Source organism: Pogonomyrmex barbatus, unplaced genomic scaffold (assembly GCF_055798465.1).
Source record: "Pogonomyrmex barbatus isolate J1 unplaced genomic scaffold, ASM5579846v1 scaffold1, whole genome shotgun sequence".
NCBI classification, from domain to species: Eukaryota; Metazoa; Arthropoda; class Insecta; order Hymenoptera; family Formicidae; genus Pogonomyrmex; species Pogonomyrmex barbatus.
In genome coordinates this window covers 5,445,151-5,466,788 of record NW_028297098.1, presented here as the reverse complement: position 1 = coordinate 5,466,788, position 21,638 = coordinate 5,445,151, and the positions used below count along the sequence as shown (strand labels likewise).

The following is a 21,638-nucleotide window of genomic DNA, read 5'->3' as shown; positions in this document are numbered from 1 at the left end:
CTTTCACTGATTGTGAGGCATTGATTAAGAGTAAGATTACTTTTCAATGATAACTTTTCTTACATGAAAAAACATGATACATCAGATACCATCACTTTCCAATAATTAGGATTTCTTTTTTTAATTGATTGGAACTTTTGAAAGATTTTTACATTTATCGATAGTATATCTTAATTTTTCCTGAATAAATTATTTTTGTAATTAAGATTAACTCCTGTATTTTATGGCAAAATATATTCTTAAATGAAATGGTTTATCATAAGAATATTCAGAATTATCAATATGCATTGATGTGTCATTCATATTAGAGTTACCATTAACTATTTATGATGCATCATTTAGTAAGCTTTGAAATACGATGCTATTTTCACGCGACTGACTAAATACGATTGTTAAATCGATGACACGATACAGTATATGTGTATACTCTAAACATCGAATTGATATGTCATGCATGATTGATCGTCTTCAGAGACAAAATCGTTACAAATAGAGAGAATTCCGAATTACAAATATTATTACCTATTGATAAAAAGAAGTTATAATTAATTAAAAATCTTCAATATCATTCAATATCAGTTGGATAATCACGGATACCGACTTTGCCATGAACAATTTATAGAAGGATCGCTGACGAAATTTTTGTATTCGACGGTGTAAATAAAATAGCGTAATTTTATTCGCAACGTGAAATACGATTTGTCCTAACGCGATGCATTAACGAAGCGAGAGTGCGCGTGCGAAGGGGAAAGAGAAAGAAGAGAAATAAGGGTGTCAAAAGGGAAACGACGGAGAAACAGGAAAATGAGAAGTAGGAGCGGTTATCGTATAATGCCAAGCTCGTATTTTATCCACTCGAGTTTTCTTCCTCGCAATTGCAATCGCATGTATACCTGCGTGGCCTGCGCAGCTCGCCAACGCATGATTAGCGCAGAGTCGCCATGGATAATTTTGTTTGCAAGTTAAATGAGGAACTGCTTCTTTTATACACGAGCGTCCGCATACAGAGAGGAAAATGGAAAACGCAAAAAGAGGCAAAGGACAAAGGGCACGAAGGAATGGAGCAATAAACGAAAATGAACAAAGAAGAAACAGTGGTATGCGGGAAGAATTCGTTAATAGAGCGATCATGGTTTCCTAATTCGTGTTAAGTAAACGAATATGTGAGAGAGTTAATATCGCGTTAATTAACTGAATATATGAGATTAAGATAAAAGTTCACAAGATAAAACTTAATAAAAAGCCGTTGAAGGGTCGGCCGCGATCGCTCGTGACGAGCTCAGACCTCATCCTCTATCACTCGTAATTAGTTTCCTTCATGGGGATTTTGGTAGAATCATGATAAACTTGTTGCTCGTGAAACGATTTGTGTTAAGAGACGACGGCTGGAGGTCGGGCCGGAAGAAAAGCAGAAAAACGAAGAGAAACAACGTAATGCCAGTAATAGCGTATGCAAAGCGGGGGAGGGCAAAGCAGTCGGGGCCGCACTTAAATCATTGTACACGCACATGTATATCCGCCTGCCGATAGAAGCCGATGAAGGTATACGGAGCATCTTTTGTGCGAGATAATGAGAAGGATTCAATTAGTCTACGGCTGGCATCTAATGCCCCCTCCCTGATTACAGTTCGAGCCCGAGCGACGTGAACGTGCCAATAAAATTTCTAAGTACAAAAGTACAAAAAAAAATTGCGTAGCATGTACAAGTTATTTTAAAATTACGAAAAATATCTGCAATTAGCTGCAAAAGATATTTTTGAATATGCAAATATTTTATAGAGACAAATTTTTGTTTCAATTGCTATATCGGCGATTATCAATAACTATCACGCTCGCAATCCAATAATGTAACATATTTTATTAAAAGAAGCATTAGAAAGAAGCTAATAATTATAAATTTCTAATTGGAACAAAATCTTTTGAAGTTCTTTCGGTTCTTATTTCGTTGCAGAATGCGCCAGACAAAATTTAATGACCTATGGCTGACGTTGCCCGTAAATTACAAAACCTACGACCAGCAGAATATGCGCTGCTCGTTTGTCGCACGTGCTGTCCTGGTGGAAAATTATGGCTTCAGAAAATAGTAAGTTTCCGAGACGTCGGTGGAAATATGACCACCGAACATTAAATAATTGATGAAAGAAACAATTTATGCTGATATGCATATCATGCATATCAATTAACACTATGCAATTTATGCATAGTGTTAATGACAATATTTATATTGTGATAATAACGATATTTCTAATTGTATATAAAATCCGATAAAAAATGAAAATATTTTATTAAATAATGCAATAAATCATCATAACAGAAATTCGTCGAAAATATTCATATCGTTACATTAATAAGTATTCGTTACTAAAAGAATTAATTTTTATTCGGTCATTGCATTTTATCACTTCTACGTCTAATTTCAGAAATTTCAATAAGGAACTCTAAAAGCTAGAAGAGCGTAAGCTCGAATGTCTTCGGTAATTTTACAAAATTCCTTAATGTCACGCGGGCAGAGTGCGTGCAATCACGCGTAACTCTCAGCTAGTTCGATCGCCGGAATTTAATTACGGATGGACCGGATAAAGGCTGGCGGATAGCCCTCCGATAGCATTAGCTGTAGGCTATGCGATCTCATATCGTCAAACCAACCCGCCTGACTGATACTGACATCCTGCATGATATAACACTAAACTCCCTCTATTTTCATTGTTTCTTTTTTTATTTTTCTCCACAATACGATTCAAAAATACGATATTGCTTTGTAAAACGCAATGCATGCAACTGTTATCAAGTATCTTTCAAAGTGCAATACACAAAAGTGATATTATCGCATGTCCAATTGTACATAGAAAAAATAAGATAACGCCGGCATGCAAACTTTAGCGAATAATTTTTAACAGATTCAGTTTGGAATTTATACTTCAATTTTTCTCTACAGTAATACAAATTGTGATAAAGATATTTAATTTTTCTATAATGAAAATATTATAACAAAAAATATTCTTTCTTCTCTTAAGCATGATTATTTTATAATTCAGCATTTTGAAAAATTTTCAAAAAACAGATTTTTATATATATATATATATATATATGTATATATATATATATATATATATATATGTATATATATATATGTATATATTACTCTAAAATTTTTGATTGTAACATTTTAATATTATCTCATTCAAAATAATGTTTTTCAAAATGTATAAAATTATGAAAATCGTTTCATGTTTTACTAATTAATATTTGATCCAATTAAAAGTATCTGATTAACTCATAAAATATGATATACCTTATTATTATTTTTTAATTAAAAATTTCTTTTCATTAGAATAATTCAAATTACTGACCGTAAACATTATTCATCAAACTTCAAAGCATTGATCACATTTACGCGCTTAAACGAATAAATGTGGAACAGCTAAAGAGGACGTCAATTAATAACCGAGGAACCAATCTCCATTTTCGATCTCCTAAATTTGCTGAAAGACATAATCCGATGTTTATTTAAAAAGCCGCAGGTGTCGATTGCACGGTCGCCATTTATATCGAAAGTGCTCGCGCTATCGTATTTTATTTTTTTCTCGGGGAAAAGGTTTGCTCCTTTTATCTCCTTTTTTAAGTTTACCTCTTTCCTCGCTCTCGCTTCGCATTTTGCCTTCGTTTTGGCAAAATACCAGAGTGCCGTCATCCGTTTGCCTTTGACGCGTACGAGTCGGAAACACAGTTTCTCATAATTTCATAATCCAGTAGATTGCATGTAGACAGAATGGATTCGGTTGGACGTGGTACAGAATACAATAATACTAAAATATTGCGAATCAGCGAGGGATGATATACGATCATGTCGAGCTCTTCAGAGTCTATTGTTCATTCAATAAATATCGCATTCAATGAATTTCATTTAATAAATAAATATAAATTAATAAAAAATTGTTAAGAATAACAGCGACCGAGATCAGAGAAGAGGAATTTTTTTCATTTATTCAAACTTTTTAGAAATATTCGTTAATTACCAATTTGCATATAATTTGTCGTACATTGCTATATGTATATAATTTTTTTCTCTTTTTCTCTCTCTATTTTTTCCTCTTTCTCTCGTTTGATCGTGGTTAAACCGCTACATTAAATTTTTTGTTGCTGCGTCAGCGGCCAATGGAGAATTTTTCGCCCGCAGATGATGCATGAGGTTATTAACGCCAGAGGCGCCTCCACCTCGTAAACTTTCACGAGATCACGAAGTTCAAGAAGCTTTTTCCGGTTCTTACATCTAGACTTTTTTAAGTCTAGCTCGTGCCGCGCAATTTACAAGGAAAGTGTGACATGAAGGTAAACTGAGAACGCTATTGTTGTATATCGCTTGTCATTTTTATAACACTATGTCATTTTTTAAAGGTTTTAATAATATGATATTGCCATAGAAATGACCTTGCTCTTTGATAGGATCAATATTTTAAGCGTGTCATAAATTTATATTCAACTGCAATATTAATCATTAGATTTTTACATACCGTTTAACAAATTTGAGAATAAATAAAATATTTATGTTTGTATATTTACAAGTTGAATTTATTACAAGAAATTCTTGTAATAAATTTTTGTTTCGTAATATGTTCACTATGTGGACTAAATTCAAAGAAAATATTTTAATAGAGAAGAGTACTAATCACTCACCAGATAGGATGGTCTTTCGATTGAAGAGATGCAAAGTTCTGCCAAAATCTATAATTAAAATCATCAATTAGTTATATTTTCAAATAACGTAACAATTGAGAGAATAAGTAAATGAATTATATCAGAATAATAATCATGAAATCATATACCATTTTTCGTAAAACAGGATGACTTTAATGGTAAAAGTTTTGATTTATAGGAATAAAAGCTAACACATCAGAAAAGCTCTTTACGAAATTGAATATTAATCAATCTCATCAATCATTAAGCACGTGGGATGAGCATTCAGATTCATAGCAATGAATAATATATAATATACAATATTCTCATGCATATATAAACTTATATATGAAATCAGCCAGCCAATTTCTAAATTATAGCATATTGACAATCAAATTATCAATACTTGCTATTAAATAAATAAATTTGTTCATTTTTTGACAAATCATTGAGATTTATATATAATAAAATGGTCTCTCTATAAAAACTTTATTTGAATATTTTGCTATTAAGATTGTTTCAACCGAGAAAGAGATAAATGTCGAAACTTGCTGATAAAATTCATACAATTTCAATGCGAATGTGAGCACTATTCAGTTGACGATTGTCTTAGACTTAGCGTTGCACTGCAGCCGACTATCGAATAATCCCTTCAAAGAGGTCCGAACGTTCGAAACGTTTGTATTGGCGGTTAGGTAGAGTTTCGCAGAATTTCGCAAAGCGACGGAAAGTTTGCACAATGGCAAAACCGGTCTTAAGTGCAGCTTCGAACTTGCTCTGTGGCGGTTAAGAGCTGCGCGCTTTGAGCAGCACACAATATAATAATGAGTCACTTTGCGCGCACGTTGATGCGATGCGTGTCACTTGTACGTAATTAAATACGGGCGTATCGAGTTGAGAGTAAATCAGGTGTGAACACGTAAGCAAACAGAAGAGAACCCGGAGCGAAGTGCAGAAGACTGAAAATCGAGGAAGCTACTTCTGTACCGTGCGAGATGCTGTCGGTTTTGCGGTTCGACCTCTCAGTCGAGGCAGCTGCCAATCGAGGGACACCGGTCGTTTTTCAAAGGACATTAATGAGATTACACCTGTTGCGGTTTTCTCAAATTTCGAAACGCGCACTACATTTCAGTTTTTTATGAATGTTAACACTGCATATCATAAAATTGCACTCGACGTTAAAATTGCCTGCCTGCTAAAATTTGTTTTCTCGTTTATGATTCTCTTTGATATATGATATATTACGCATTATGATATTTCTCGTGACTTAAAAGAGATATAACATAATATACAAAATTAGTAACAAAAATAAAAACAAATAAGTTATCAAAAACATATTTAATAAAAATATCAAAAGGCATAAACAGATCATTTGTAGATATAAACTGTCTTATAATTTTGTTAAATAAATATCCAAAATACTTTAATGTTTTCTAATTTCTGGAAGATTTAAATAAAAGCGTGTAATTTAATCATAATTTTAATGTTTCAATATTACGCAATATTAAACTAATTTTTTTGAATGAATAATTATATTTCATTAGATTGAACCCCTAATTTAATAATCGAAGTTAATTGCTTCCCAGTTCTCTGCACATAATTAACGCAGAATTAATCAGAATTCCTCAAGGGTTTCATAGCCTAGATGGTTAGATCAATGGAATTCATCTCAAGATATTGACCTTCCAGACAGAAATTGTAGAGCCTAGAGCTTCGAATACAATTTCTGAAATTAGCCTCTGTATAATTTATTTCATTCGATTGATTATAAAACATGTAGCTTGTTTTTTTATAACAGCATAATGTAGATTACTTATCTATTAAGAAATCAATCTATTGATGAAATAATTAAATAAAATAAAAATCAGATATAATTAAATTAAAAGAAAAAAGAAAAAAAAGGATTTATAAACAATATCTGAAGCGACAGAAGAGCATGTAACAAAATATGGTATTTTCTGTAAAATTGCAGATAACAAGTTGAATTTGTCAATAATTAATGTTTCTATAAAATTTCCTATTATAAAGAAAATGTGAAAAAAATGTCGATTTTCTCATTTGGCGTGATCTATGAACAGAAAAGAAAGAGGTTAATATACTACACGCAGCGCAGCATGACTATAAATCCACACCAATATATATTGGACAGTGCATGCAGCCGGTATTCACAAATATTTCCCAGTAGATGGAAGATTGATGCTGGGAGATGAAGGAAATTCCTCGATGCACGATGTAAGCGGAATTCTGAGTATACGTCTCGATTGCAAATAGGAATAAATTGGTCCATTCTCGGACGCGAAGACAATTTTCTATCTAAAAATTTTTGCGACACCGAAGATTTCTATAAGCGCTGTAATAAGTATGTAAGTTGCGTCTTTCGAGAATGTAATATTTATAAATAGTCTTCATTTTGTAAAGATAATAAAGAAAGAACATGAGATATGTATTATATAATAAAAAGACTTTTCCAGATTAGAAATATAAATCAGAACTTTTTTCATTTTATATTCTTTCGGATTTGATTCATTAATCTAATACTAAAATTAATCAAAAATATAATTTCCATTGATATTAAAGTTATAATTTTAAATATTTTAAGAATGTACATTTGCAATGTTTTACATATAATGCCACATAGTGTATGAATTTTATTTTTGTTTCGTGTGAATAATTGACAGATATATATCGCTTATAACTTATAAAGCAATTTATAAGAATAAGTAGTTTATTGCAGCTAGATAAGCGCAAAAGATTCATTTCCTATCGATGCATATCTGCAAATTTACGACACAAACAGGAAGTAAGTTATGTGTTACGATCCTGTCGCTACGAAATATAGAACCTGATACATTTCAAATAGTTACGGATCAATGCGCAAGAAGATGAAGGAAGCTCCAATGGATCAGTACAGAAGCGAGAATATCAGTGATTTAGCATTCAAGTAAATCATGTCTCATTTGTGAGAAAATCTGAACGTATTATTAGACAGAAACTCTAGATATATCCACAAAAATATATGAACAAATGTAATAAACAAATACACAAATCTTACGAGTAAATTTATGCAAACAAGATATCATACATGTAGGAAGGAAAGAAATATAAATCAATATTCTGCGAGAAGATTTTCATTTAAAAAATTGCATCATTAGTTTATCAGATTAGTTTATCAGATCAAATATTTTGTATTTTCTATATAAAATAATTAAAATCACTTATTTTATTTTATTTTACTTAATTTAGCTGCATTAACTGAAGAATATCATACGATACTAACGTAATTAAAATAAAAGAAGAAAGAAGAAGCTTTCGTTAGAATCCGATCATATCGGATACATGCGTTTATCCGTATTTATAAAAATGTTTTATAAAAACAAGTATGATTTTACATAAATCTCAACATGACCAAATCGAATGTAACGTATACGAAAATTTTTATCGCGACGCTATGTATCAATGTCAAGCGGATATCCGGCGGAATGAACCCGAGGAGCGAACCGGCAAATGATCCACCGATTAATCTCCAACACCCGCGGGAAAAATTCAATTAAATTCGAATTGTGACCGTGGAGAGAGAAAAAAAATATAATCCGCCTCATTGTCTGCGCACGCGGATTAAATCTGTCGATAAAATTCGAAATAAAAATTTCTCTTTATTTCTTTTTCTGACGCGTTACGTAAAATCTCCCGCGCGCTATGACACGCTATAACTTTTACATTAAATTTACGGACAATTTTTGAATATAGAAACATCGGGAAACATCATATATTTGATGTAAAACATTGCTTTTCTGCATCTCTCCATTAGTCGTTATCGTTATCGACAATCTCGCAATAAAAACACGAACGTCGGGCTGATATTTTTACACGGAAATTTGTACGCAAAAGCAATATGCATTTTACGAAAAAAATTGAACGTTTTATAAAGTGGAGGCAAAACATTTTGCAAACGATGTTAAATGTATGTATGTATGTACAAAAATATAAAATCCAATCATTGCATTCCGATTTTAACCGTCGCGCTTATCAAACCTTTTAAGTGGCAAGTAGCAAGCAATTCACTTACGTAGCATTTTGTGCTAATAGGATCGCGATTCTTATACGGATCCATTACTTTAAGAAGTAAGATTCTCCTTTCTGTCGTGCCGAATAAAAATTAAGGCAGTGCGTTCGCGATAGTGAAAGACGCACCGTCATTTGTACGAAATGGAAGAAGCGAGGAAGTAATTTGTGCTTGTCCCCCGCGCGCGCTTGTCGAATCCTGTCGGGAGTAATAATTCATGTCAGTGGCCCCTAGCTACCACTGTCGGGTATTCTTTACCTGATATACAGCGCGAAGTAGAATATATCGACCCGTTAGAAATAGCCTTGCAGGTCAGCACGCAAGTTTTTACATTAACTACCATCGACCCCTCGCGTGGCAGGGTTTGCTTATGTGGCATATGGTACCGTAACTAGCATAAACGTCATGTATTACGTTACTCTCCTCTCCAGGAAACACCTCGCTGATATTGGATGAAAGAGATTTTTTAATTAAAACAGCTCGGAGAAAAACAGCTTGAATTGAAGAATTGTTTCAGAGGGATATAGAAGAGGAAATATTGAATAAAACATTTAGAATCGATAACACGTTAACCGATAAGTGCTGGCGTGAGGATCAAACTGACCCAGACTTAAAAGCTACTTGCATTTACTAATCAAAACGTTACGTAAAGAAATATTTTTTAAGATATGAAATTTTAATTTATAATGCTTACAAATTGTTATTTTATATTTATGTAAAACATGTCTCAGTTTACAAATTAGTTAATAAATAAATATAAAAAGTTTTATTTATACACGAGATATAAATAAATTAAAACAGAGATCAAATTGCCCCTACGCAAGCACTTATGTTAATAAAAGTTACACGAGCACTTAATCAATTTTGCAACATTTATGCTTCTTAATCTTTTCCTGTGTCATACATAAATCGATCATTAAAGTTTTATTTATTATGCCTCCGCTCTATCTTCAAATATCGACTTTGAATTCTTGCATTATTGAACATAGCGTGCTATTATGATCAAACGACTCTAGATTCACCCGCAACATATCATTACAAATAAGATGTTTGTTAAGGCATTAAGGATGATCGTTCACTTATTGAATGCTCGGTCGTCGGCGTGCAGAAAATGGAATATCTTCTTTCATTATCGAAAATGCCTGGCGAAATTTTTATATCCGTCAGTTCATTTCTCGGAATCAGATTAGAAACAGGAGTAACGTGTGTCTTGACGCGTTGCCTGATAATAAGTATCCTAGTTACCAACAAAGGAACTCGGACGTGGCGGGAGATGCACAATAAGTATTGGGTTACGGCAAACTTGGCGGGACAATGGACTAACGAAACTACGGTCTTGCGAAGACATAGCTAAGCGTGGGTTATCGGGTTACCGGCAGTGCCAAGTTACCAAGAATCGTGTAGCTTGAGGGTGGAGCTCGAAGATAAAGGACTGCGAAAAGTGCCTGCGGAACCCGTGGGAAATTTCGTCCCGCGCAAATGCGTTCCTTGCATTACGCTACTTACTGATGCCGTTGTGATCGATATAGCGGCAAGTCGGCACGTGTTGTGCACGTTCGCCCGAGGTAAGCGAGATAAAAAAGGAAGCATCGATATGATACGTCAAAAGCATAATGTCCTGATGAGACGCCCTAATCACGAGTGCACTCGCGATGATTACAGCGATGACCAACGCGTATCTCGCGACAATTAATCTTAGAAGCGCTGACAGCGTTTATGGGAAGCCATGACAGCGTTTCTATGCGGTTCGCCAATTTCTCGCCTCTACACATCGGTATATTCCATAGGTCTGAGACTCGGAATAGAGCAGTCTAATATAGACCAAACACACGAAGCTATGGTATGAGGGTAATAGGAGTCCGGCGTTTGACAGGCAAACAACCTTCAGCCATCTTGTTCGGCGACACCGGTGCTATTATCTAGTCAACAACGTTATCATAAACCGCTACAATCCAAGTTCCACGGAGTGCAAAGCGATTTAGCGGCAGTTTAGCAAGGTATAATGTTTCGCATGTGCGAACAACTTTATAGTAGTTGATGAAACACTTTGAGGTCTCTGAAATTTAAGCCAATCGCTCCGTAATAATTTTAGCCAACAGGCTACATTTTCATATAAATTACATATGCCGCGGTGAGATATACATACAAGTGAGATATAAATTTAGACAGGGATATCCATCGTTTGAACGATAATGCTGGCGCTGGGAATTGGACCAGCAGGATGGAATAATTGCGAGCTGCTATGAATGAAAACAATAGGCGATGCAGTAAACGTCATCGCGAGAGTGCGACGCCGCGAAATGGCCTGCCCAAGAGGTTCTCTCACGTTCTAATGAAAGCTCGAAAAGTTCCATCCGTACCGTCACGCCGACGTCCACGTCGTAGGCCAAGCTTTTGAGGAATTTCATAAACTTTTGTCGTCTGGAAAGTTAGAGGCTCGCCGTGAATAGAGATCGTGCCTGCTCTCTTCTGGTACCTCTATACCGAGATAGGTGGAAAGCATGCGATATCGTCGCTGTACATTTCACATTCGTCCGCTGGTCGACAGCGAAACCGGCTGAATACAACGAGTATTACGGTTCGAAGCCGTCTCTTTATACTGGCTATCAATGGTTCTTGGAAATACGGAGCAATAGGTGTAAACGTTGCATTGTCCACTCGTATCCAGGATAAACGCCACTGATGTGCTTGCTGCACGCAGCGATCGGTTCCTGTTCGGTCGTTTTTCATTGAACAATCTCTCCTAACTCGTGTGGTATCGTTCGCTGATATTGCTCTAGAAAAGCGAACGTACATATTTGGATCACGATCGAACGCATGCACAAGATGAAATCACAATATATATATTTTTAATTTAAAAGGAAAATATTTATATATGTATTTATTTATTTTGTGTTTAAAATATTTATATATGTATTTATTTATTTTGTGTTTAATCACAACATACGTATTTTTGTAAACTTAAGGGGAAGATAAAATTTATATATTTTATTTATTTTTTTGATTTTAATTAATAAAATAGTTTTATGTTCCATATGGATTTATAAAAAATAGTATTTACATAGTGCAATCCGTAAAAAATTGAAATTATTTTGAAATTAAGACAAAGTTATTGCTTAAGTTAAAAATAACATGCAATATCAATAATATATTCAATGCAAAACAGTGATAATCTGTTTGTAATATATAGTATTGACTTTTCTCAGACTTTAATATTAAAGCTACGCGTCATAATTGCATTTCAATGCAAAACAGAACGCACACTTGCCGTACACGTGCGAGCAATGTCGCAGCACGTGTCGGAGATGCAGGCATACTCGCTAGTAACGCGGTGCACATGTAAGAAATGTATGTTTCGTGACATTAATTATCATACTCTAAGTTGCTTGATACTCGTGAGAACTAACTCAGTGAGAACTAACAATTTGACGTATGATTAATATTGTAACGTTTTAATGTTTAACATGCGCCATTCCATAAAGAAAAAAAAATCTGTCAAAAATATATTGAATATAATTATAATTTCAAAAAAAAAATAAAAATAAACCGCTATCTATAATAAATTCTACTATTTATTCTATTAAAAAATCAATTTATTTATATTTTATTAATCAATATTTGGCAGAGACAAGTTAAGTACGTTCGTTTAAATGATACTTTCACACATACGACAAGCGTATAATATATTCTTTAAAGACTTCGAGATTCAAATATAATAAAAGTGTCATGAATATGTGCCAATAAATTTGAGCCAGCAAATTCCTTCCACATTCACGTATATGTTTTCTTGATTATTTTATTTGGCACTCGTTTAATAACATCTTATATTAGGCTATGTATATACATATATATATATCTATAATCGATAATACCACGGACGTTGTAAATTTAAACCCGTACCTAATCCCGTAAAACATGAACGTCGGAGGCCGCATGTTGTACGTGTATGTGTATTAACTTCCGCGATAATATGATTTGCATACGAGATCTACGAGATCTTCCACTTGAGAAAGTAGCGCTGGTAAATTGTCGATATTCACAGATTCGCTTGGATGGTGTGATAAGAGTATCTCAAGGATAAAAAACACGGATATATCCGTATTAACACTTAACGACTCACTTGTCATCTGTAAAATCTTTTACACGATTTCACATAGTATCTCCCCTTCGCTTATCAAATGAATTTCGCATTTCTTTGAGGCTTGCTTAAAAATTGTATTAACGTGACAAATAATTATTTTGGTAAAGATGAGTTTTTAAATTTATATTAAAATTACCGAACGAGGTAGACTGCGCTGTTGTGATGATAGTTATTTCGCGACGATGTGAAATATGTAATTGATGTATTTCATCAATATCATCAATTCACGCGCCACGGCGAAACCGCATCTGTAAATCCGTTGTATCCAGCAGCAAAACGAAACGAACGACGTATATAAAACCATCGCATGACTGCGCATACGGCAATCAACGAAAAATCGATCTGTCTGTGGAATTTTATTCTAACGAGCAACGACCCGAGTGCATACACGCGATATTAGAAAATTCCGTTATACAACAGCGCGTATTTAATAAGTTTTACGAGAGGCGCGCATTATACGAACGCCTCTAGTATTTTTACGACAGAGGGTATCCGTGACGCTCGCACTCGTTTATCACCATCGTTATCGCATTACTGTTCGTTTACGGCGACATAAAGGATATATTCCGCTCAAAGGGAGCGTCGAAGGTTGGCCAGTTGCATACGACGGCGTCTCGTACCTTACGGGGCACGCAGTGTCAGAATCAAGCGAGAGAGAGGGTCGGCTAACATAAATACGTCCGGGGCAGGTGTTCCGTAGTGATTGCCCGGCTCTGCCACATCATTAAGCAGCTCTGCTGTGAAAGTTACTCGGCCCGAAATAATTGCGAGCGATTAATACGAAATAAAAATTATGATAAAACGCGATTGGAAATTCATACAGCGGTACAGTTTCCTACAGACGCACAATCGGTCATGTACTTCTTACATAATCGAAAACGTTATCCAGCGAAAGAACGGCGGAACGAAAGTATTTGATGTTGAAGCGAGTACCGTTGCCGGAGAATTAAACATCGTATTACATTATAAATTTGCATCAAATTCTACCTCGTATGGGAGTATTTGCGAGGAAGTGGAATCTGTTAGCCTTATTCCCATATCTTAAGACACAATGCAGCAATATAGTAGAAGGATGTTATCCTTCGGGTAATTAACAGTAATTAATAGCGTTTCTCTAACAAACAAAACTGCTTAATGCTATAACATATTGCCGGCGGGCTTCGAAAATTGTCTGCGGAATTGTGTGATACGGAATTCTGGTAGCTCTCGTCTGCAATGTGTTAAGGTACAAAAAGACGAGTGATGCAGCTGCAAGATTCGATGCAAGCAGCGCAAGGTTAAGGAACAAGGTAGTTTATAGACGATCGAAGAATCTTTCACTTCAGAAAAGAAGAATATAATATTTGTGGAATATTAAAGAAATATAATGTAAAATGATATATATCGATAAAATTTTACGCAATTATAATATTATAATGCGAATAATATACAGATTGTTAAAAAGTCTTCTTGCTTTAACATTTTGTCACAATGTACTTTGCAAACTGTCATTCATATTTGATGTCGTCTAATTAGAATAGAATAATTGATTGCGTTGAATATTTAGTTAGTTACTTATTAATTCAGTTAACTCGTCGACTAAAAAATGTAAAAGCCGAAGAAATGTAGATATGCGTTCATGAATAATGAGCGACAGTGCCAACTAGATAGATACGCGCAATGCAAATAAGAATTACATTGGAATAACAGAGCAACGAAAGCTAATAAGAGACTTCATTAAACGGAACGAGCAGCAGAAAAGCGCGGCAACCGTATCACGCGGAATAAAAGGGAAATTCAAAGAAGAAGCATCAATGTTAATGGCATAAACGTTGAAATATGAAATTTTCAGGGCAAATAAAAAACTGTCAATAATTCAGCTGTAGACAGAATATTATACAGACAGAATATTTCATAAACTTATTATAATAATAACTTATTGTTACAGAATTACTTAATATATTTAAAAAACCATTAAACTTTGTATATTTATATTATATTCCAATAAATGGCACACAATATACAACACAGTATACAAATTGTTTAACATATATAAATAACATAAAACATAAAAAATATCTTTTATATACTTTTCTACAGTTTTTAACATGTAAAAATTTATTTAATTATATAAAAGAAAGTTACATACGTAAAATAAAATTATTAAAAAAATATATTTATTATTAGATTTGAATGATTAAAAATTATTTTTTTTAATAAAAATAAATAAATAAAAAATTATAGAAATTATATTATATTATATTATACTAAAGCTCATTAATAATTTAATGGCCTTTCTCAATTTCTCGCTTGTCAAAATTGCTTCATGTAGTTTAGCAAGTCTGTGGTTGGTAGTGGCCCAAGTCCTTCAAATACTGTATGGCTACGCAAGAACAGGCTGAACACCCGGCAAACTGGTTTCCTGCAGGCGACGCTATTGTGCGGTAATTTAAATCAGTATATGCCTTTCGTGTCCGTTCGATAATCGTGAAGATTATGGATTATTTCTTTTATACATGAAAACCATTAGATCTCTCTATGTTTTAAAATTTTAAAGATGTAATCGAGAATAACATTGTCTGAATAACCTTTATTATCACATCTTGACTAATGTAAATCTTTGACAACAAAGTTTTTTATTAAAAAAAGAATACAACAACGGATATTATTGAATTGTTATTTAAAATAATACTTAATAATATTATAATAATAGCATATCATTAAGTAACTTTACAAATTTCCCTTCATTATGTAACATTTAATTCGCATTCCTTCTCCTTACTGTCAAAAATAAAAGATTTATAAACCACAGACTAATTCTTATCGATGATTATCAAATAAAATTAATTTAACGCAACACGCTGGATAGACCTGTATCACGACTTCCACTCGACAATGTTGAATTTAACTTTTTGATCGCTGTCAGTCTCGAAATCGATCACAGTGAGCGAGATGGGAAGAATGTTGCAAGATATATGCGGCGAACAGACGCGAAGAACAGTGGAGAGGAGCGCATACCTGTGGAGCAGGTGTTCCACCGAAGACCGGCTTTTCGTTCTCCTTCGCCTCGCGCATGCATCTGCACAGAGCTCTTCCGATCACCGTATTTACTTACGCGTACGACACTCGCGCACAGATTTTCTGAGTAGTACAGCCGATATCAACGTGCGCTTCATTCGCTTCGAAAGATTTCCTATGTAGAAATCCGATTTTCCTCAACTTTATATTAAACGCGTCATAGCTGCAATGCGGAATCTTCACTGATAGTCTCGCATCGCGTAAAATTGCGATTAGATTCTACAAATATGTTCGAGAATAATAATCAGACAAGCTTAAAAAAAAAATTGAAATACGAAAGTATGTTACAAGACGGAGCAATTATATACATAAAGTGAAATTGCAGAAACACAAAGTTGATAAATTATCTGCTTATTTGTATTTTGCTCAATTTTATCAAGTGTCAGAAATTTCCCGATCACAGCATATCGATAAAATCGATAAACCACCAGATAATTAAAATTAAAACATGGTGAACATTGGGAATTCCGGAAACATAACCGTTATTATAGCTATCGCACGATGTGTGACGAATTCGTTGATCAAATTACATGTTTGCAATTGTACGGACACTCAGAGATTCTGCTATGCAATTAATCGCCGACAATGAGCGGGGGAGGATCGATACGCGAGGTCGTACGAAACATCCGAGTATTTCGCTTGCGCACGCTAAAATTTACTGCGTTTTAATTACGCTCTCTGTAGCCCCGCTCCAATTGTTCTGGCCAATGCACTACGCTCCGCGACTGTTTATTGCGATAAATCACCGTAAAATTTGAGTAGAACCGATTATCGATTGTTATAAACGCGTTTCGTCCCCCAGACGAACTGAGTTAACAATGAATTGGACTTAATATCACATTTTTAATTGAGACCAGTAGCTTCTAACGTTAAATAAAAATTATTAGGCAGACGTTTTAAATTTTATTATCAAGTGCAGCGTAATATTTTTCATTGACAATTGCTAAAAAGATTAAAAATAAATATTCGTACCGATATTCATTTCGATATTTCAAATAGTATCGTAAATTTATTATAATATTCTATTATAATAAGACTTACGCTTAAACAAAATAATTAGAAAGCATTAATAGTTATTTATTAAACTATTTTTGAATTTTATTGAAAGCCTCTTTTAAAAACTTCACGTTTTTATTTTCATTGAAACCTAGGACAGAAATAGTAACAAGTAAGTAACACCGTGAGTAACGTCCATTGAGCCGAGTCGTATTTCTGTGCGCGCGCGTATGGTCTCGCGTTAACTGCATCGCGAATGGAAGCGGTTTACGGGAAAAGAAGAAAGAAGGAGAGAAGGGAAGGCGAGGGAAACACAGGACGTTGACGCAAGACAATGATATGGACCGGCCGTATACCGCCGGGCGACACAATCGCGATGCAACAACTGTCGATCGTGACTCGCTTCGCGAGTAATCGAGGAAATAACACGTGCGGTCGATACGATACGTCGCGCCGGCATTCGCCAGGTCCGTTCTTTCGGACTTTCATTACTCGCGATATGTCCCGGGCGCTCTTTCACACAGCCTCTCTCTCTCTCTCTCTCTCTCTCTCTCTCTCTCCTCCTCCGTCTTGGATACGATCGGCCCCGACGTATCCGGAACGACTTACGGCAGCGTACAACAAAAGGCGAGCGAGTACGTGCACCGTAGCACAAAAGCCGGTGTGCTGCGGTTCGCGCCACGCCCATTGCTTATACCAACTTATACAACGGCGAAGAATAATGTCGTTTATTGTTAAGTGCGCTCTCTTTTAGCAAATACGCGACATATAAGGCATATAAGGCACGGTTCGCTCTAAGCCTCATCGAATCGCATCGATATTCAATATGCTTTGTGTCATGTCTATATCATTAGCCGGTGTATAATCAAATGATAGATATTCGAATCAGTTTGACACGTAAGTGTTATTTCATTCAAGTCGACTGATATCATAAAACCCGATATCGCGAATCGTGCCACGCCCACTGCTTACTGAGCCGTACAACGAAAAAGGATATAATGCCATTTTTATTGTTAAATATGTTCAATTGCAGTTTATATACGACGGGTTAAGTACGAGTAAAATAAATTGTGTGAAGCACAATAATTTGCTCTCAATCAAGCTTCAATGCATCGATGTTCAACGCATTTATCGATGTCACAGAACCAAGCTATATTTCAATCAGCTTGATTTTTTAATAAAAATTTAATGAAAAAAGCATGTTTATCAAAGTCTAGTCAATAAGTCTCTCTCTCTCTCTCTCTCTCTCTCTCTCTCTCTCTCTATATATATATATATATATATATATAATATATAACAGAATCGGATTTTATTTATAAAAAAAAGTGCTATTTTTTTCTCTTCTTTATTCACCAGATAAATACATCTCGATTATGGTTTATAAAAGTTCAATCACATTGAAAGTATATTATTTTTAAATTATCGAGGCAAAAATAACTTTTATCTTTATATTACAATATTTGCACAGATAATTTTTATTAATATTTAAAAAGTGTATAAAGAATGTCGAAGATCTATGCAGATTAATATTGATTCTCAAAGTAAAAACAATTAAAAAAGAATTATTGCATAATTTCTGCAATTTTTATAATAAACTTTTTGTCATTTTTTTTATGTTAGATCTTGTTAATTTATATATTAAATACCGAACGTTTACGTTTGTAAATTCATGGATTTATCGCTGCTAACTTTTCACCAAGGAGAAAGATGCAAGTGCGTTTTTGTCTGGAGAATGTTGACGATGTTGCGCATAGCTGTCTAGAGACTACCTTAAAGTCAACGATAACAAATTCGTTTACCGTGGTAAAACCGAGGTCCTTACTCGCTATCTCCGTTGTCACAGAAATGAGAGCTATTCAAGCGAAGTGTGTGCTCATCGTTAAATATACAGTAAATTATCTAAAACATTCTGGCAGCCCTTATATCCTTTCGAGTTTGCGTTCTCCAGACATCAAGCTTGAATATAATTGTGTACCTTAAATTTTAGCAAGAAATTTACCGTTCTTCTTCCGCGTGAAGATTAAATTTCTTTAGACTTTTCCTTAAGTCCGCAAAAATACGAATTCACTTTAATCTAAAATTTAAGTTGCAGTATAATATTTCGGAACATTTCAGTATTAAATAGGATGTATTCTCGAATAATAAAATTAATTGATTTCCCATCAATTAATTAAGTTGTGTAAATTCCTTTTGCAGAAAACTGTTCGGTTATAATTGAAAATTATTAATTATGCCCAATAATATTGTTATATATAATTATATAATTTAAAAATCGAGTTTCATAAAGTTCGTCAAAATGAATATATCATTAGAGTAGATGAGTTGTAGTATAATTTACAATGTGTTAACAAGGTGAAAGGTTAACAAGGTTCATTTCATTTAAAGTCGAACTTTAAATCGGCCCGGAAGGATTCAGTCGAAAATATTCTCACGAAAGGAATGGCTTTAACAAACAGGATATGAAATCATAACTTACATCCGTCATGACATAAGTATATATAAAAAGTAGAAGCTCCTATGGATTTTATATATTCAGACGTTACGTCCATAACGTCAATCTGTTTTCACGTCACGCCCGAAGTCAGTAAATACATTCTATAAGACGATGTCGATTAGTTCACCTCCTCAGCCATGAATTATGAAGCTTACATAACTTTATAATGCGATATAGCACAGCATTACGATGCCCGACTTTAATTCCATGCGTACAATTTCGTTCTCTTGCAACACCCCGAGGAAGAGTAAATTCTCTTTTCCCCAACTGTTAAATTATATATTGCTTCCCTTTCTAAAATTATTACGCCGATTTACAACACATTGTAAAGTAAGCTTCTTTTTATCAATAAGTATGAAAGATTAATCTTCGAAATAATTGAAATTTTAGATATATATATAAGGTCACAGAACGTGTTACGAATAACGTGAGAGTACAGATTGTAAAATATGAATTTCTTTACATTATAATAAATTTGGCATAATAAAATTAGTAGAAAATTATTTAAATTATTATTTTATATTATTATATTATTTAAATTATTTAAACTATGCTTGTTCAGTTTTATGATTGACGTGGACCGTGAAACGGCTGAGAGAATTTAGTTTTAACAAAACTTTTGCGTGGAGAAGACCAGATGCTCCGCGTATCTGCAAAGTGCCAGACACATCTTCCAGGATGAGGCTACGACTCTCTCATATTCGAAAAGCCGCCTTTCAGAGAAAGTCGCGGCGCTATGAAACGAACCACCAGACTTTCAGCCCTTCGTAAGTAGCGGTAAAGTCCACCTATCAACGAGCCACCGTGGGTGTTCGTTAAGGCGTGCGCGCCTGTGTACGTCGAGATAGGAAAAGGACGGTAAATATTATCTATGGGGAGGAGAAGAGCACCGACACTCTCGCTGCCGTCTACCCCTCATTCAAGTCAGTGATATTTTACGATATTGGGGGTCGGAGCATGCGTGCTGGGGATTACTCACTTTCGCCAGGTCGACCACCCCTGGAACGTATGATGGCGGTAATGTATTTTCGAGGGGCACGCAGTTTACTCTGTTTTCCACGTGATTGAAACGAACCTTTCTCATACCGGAAGAATAATGGTTAAAACAAACCCTACTATTTCGACGATTTAACCATTTTCGTTTACATCAATAAACTCTACAAATATGCAGAAATAAAGAGAGCGTTCTCGCAATCAGTTTTTTCTTATAATATAGAATTATAAAATTTATGAATAACATCTTTATAAAATTCTCTAATAATTATATTATTTAGAAAATATAAATATGCAAGATACTTGCGTATCTCTTAAAGTCAAATATAAGTTATGTAATTCAAAGGTATCTCTTATAGATTCTAATCTTATAAATGTCTAGAGATAGATCGAGCCAGTTTTGGAATTATACGCTTCAGCGATCCGATATATCTGAAAAGAGTAATTCTCTTCGTTCCATTTTACGCTATTCTGAAACACGCGAATGAATCGTACTACCGACCCTTGTTCGCGCATCTGAACTGAAGTGATCAATCAGAGAGGTTTCCATGAATGTGCACTCGGCACATTCACTCAATGTACTTTGCCCCTACTACGCAATGAAGCCAAGCTAAGCTCACGCCTTCTCAGTTTCTCAGCCACGAGGCGACACAATAACGAGACCCGGATTGTTTACAGTGACGAAACGTACGCTGTATGCGTCATGGCAGTGGGTCTAAATCGGGATGAGAGGACAACGGGACCGTTGTACGCGATTTGGAAACACGTTCCCTAAGACCCTCTCGCCAGAGCGTAATAATCCTTCTTCCTACAATGGACGCGTGCGACACGTGTACATGGATAACCCGGTCTGTCTCATGCTCGATAAAAATCGATCGAGCTTCTCGATCTTAATTACGTCGATCGACGATGATCTGCACTAAGTACGTGAGATATTTCATAAGCGCGGGCGCAAAAAAAAAAGAACAGTAATGAGATAGTTGGAAATTTAACGGGCGGTCACGTCTCATTGAGAGTCAATATTGCGTTACGAGTCTCATTAATACAGTTCTTTCAATTAAACCTTTCATTGTTTCGATATGTGAAATCGAGAGGTTTTGGACAGTGACAAAGAAAGCTTTATGATTTCACCATGTCACTGATTATTTATAACATTGTTATTTCTTTTTTTCAGTGTTAATTTATATAGAAATATATATGTATAATAAAAACATATATTT

At 34.6% G+C, this 21,638-nt stretch overlaps 1 protein-coding gene across 7 annotated transcripts in view; it reads right to left on the bottom strand.

The window, feature by feature from the left end:
- tinc (transmembrane protein tincar) overlaps positions 1 to 21,638 on the bottom strand; it is a 116,119-nt gene that overhangs the window by 91,697 nt on the left and 2,784 nt on the right. For all 7 annotated transcript variants that reach the window (XM_089084676.1, XM_089084720.1, XM_089084711.1 and 4 more), the window contains exon 2: positions 4,675 to 4,722. The gene's annotated coding sequence lies outside the window, so the exon portion shown is untranslated. The remainder of the gene's footprint in view (positions 1 to 4,674; positions 4,723 to 21,638) is intronic.